Here is a 1,931-nt window from a genome sequence, read left to right as displayed (position 1 = left end):
GAGAGGGGCTGGATTGCTCCCCTTTGTAATGAATAAAAGCTGGCTGAGACAGAACAGCTGTAAGTGATGAAGAATGGCTGTAGCTGCTATGGATTTTTCAAACCGTCTGAGTTGACTCTCCTGACATTTAGGCTAACATACAGAGACAGTGAGCAAACACGATTTTTCACTGTAGCACCAGCGCAGAAAATGATATAAAGTGTGCACAAACTCTTCATGGAAAAACAAGGGATACCCGCTCAAACAACTATTTCTTTTTATTATTTAGAAAGCAGGCAAATCAAACTGTTTGTTGTATATGTAATACATGCAATTGATTTTTATGGGAAAATGATGCCCCAGATGCATACTGCTGTTTTTGTTTTGGTTTATTTTACATTTCATTCATAATTCTTCTGCAGGAGACATGACGTGAACATGTTTGGACGTATATTTGCAATGCGCAGCTATATTGAGGGATCTCAGAGAGCTTATCTCGATTCTACTTATAGATACGAGTTCACTGAAATTACTGGGGAACTAGAGACACCCACTGGTATGTTTTTGCTGTTACTTTAAATCAAAGGAAGCAGAGACTACCACATATATGTACCTTATTTAAAGTCACAACTTCAGATCGCGTTCCTCCAAATAAACAAATTAAGATGACAGTGTTTGGTGAATTAAACAGACTTCATCCTATTGAAATTGTGTCCAAACACTAATGAATCTCAAGATTCTGGCAGACTATACCCGACCTTAATTGAATATTCACTCCAAATCGTGCCACTTTAAAAGCTATCAATCCAGCAGCGCGGTTGATAAATATCAACGTGTGCGTCATTTGAGGGGAAGCGAGGGAATGAGCGGACAGGTAAAAACGAACAGATGCAGGGGGCGAAGGGGCAGAGACTGAGTAAACAAGGCCATGAGGGAAATAACTCCAGTCATTTCCATGCATGTTCCTCTGAGCCTGAGGTTTAACAAGCTGTGCATAAAGACAAGCCTGTGTGGGCAGTGTTCCTCTTAATCATAGCTATGAATGTTCAGCAGGAACCCTACAGGGAGGGGAAACTTGTTAATTGAGATCTTGATTCTCCAGAGGTGTCTGCTATAACTTCAAGCTCTCCATTTCTTTTATTTATTTTTTATTTTTTTATCCCAGACATTTTATTAGCTCACGCAGGCCACACTTGAGGGCACAATTTAATGAGGTTTGTGCATTGTTGATATTTGTGAGAGCCACCAACCATCCAGAACACTGTATATGCCGGATTAAAATGGAGGAAAGACATTAAAGACAACATAATTCATCTTTTAATTCTGCTGAATTGTTACAGATCAATGAAGTGCATTTCAGTTTGAACTGGGTACTAGATTATACTACCCCCGCCCCCCTCCTCCAACAACAAATACACTCTTTATCTCTCTCGTGCAGTCTTCTTGGTCTGAGAATTTAATCAGCATTTTCAACGTACACCCAAAAATCAAACTTCTATGTTACCTAGTGAGTGGCTATTTCCTTTTACCTTTTTAAAAATGACTCCCCTCTGAACTGAGTTTTGTGGATTTGATGGCAGATTTCTTGCATGTTGTTTTAAATTATATCTAAACCGAATGGCTACATATTAAAGCAGAGACCTCGATATTTGCACACTCGTTCAGCCTACGACTACGTGTCTCAGCGAAGCGTCACTTGCTGAAAACGCGTCCGTTTATCGTTTCTGTCAAAGACCAAACTCTAAAACTCTCAGACAGAATGAATTAATGATTGATGAGAATGACGTCAAAACTTTGCAATGAGTACAAATCAGTGTACTCTAAATTATTGATTGACGACTACACCGATGTGTCACAAGCACTTTGTCCTACCTTTGACTTTAGCAAAAAATAAATAAGACTTCAAATGACAAATCCTTTTGCTGCATTTCAGACTCTGTAAAAAGAACAAA

Source organism: Oreochromis aureus, linkage group 20, assembly GCF_013358895.1.
Source record: "Oreochromis aureus strain Israel breed Guangdong linkage group 20, ZZ_aureus, whole genome shotgun sequence".
Lineage (NCBI taxonomy): Eukaryota > Metazoa > Chordata > Actinopteri > Cichliformes > Cichlidae > Oreochromis > Oreochromis aureus.
The sequence above is the reverse complement of the archived record's forward strand: the minus strand, read 5'-3'. Positions refer to the sequence as shown.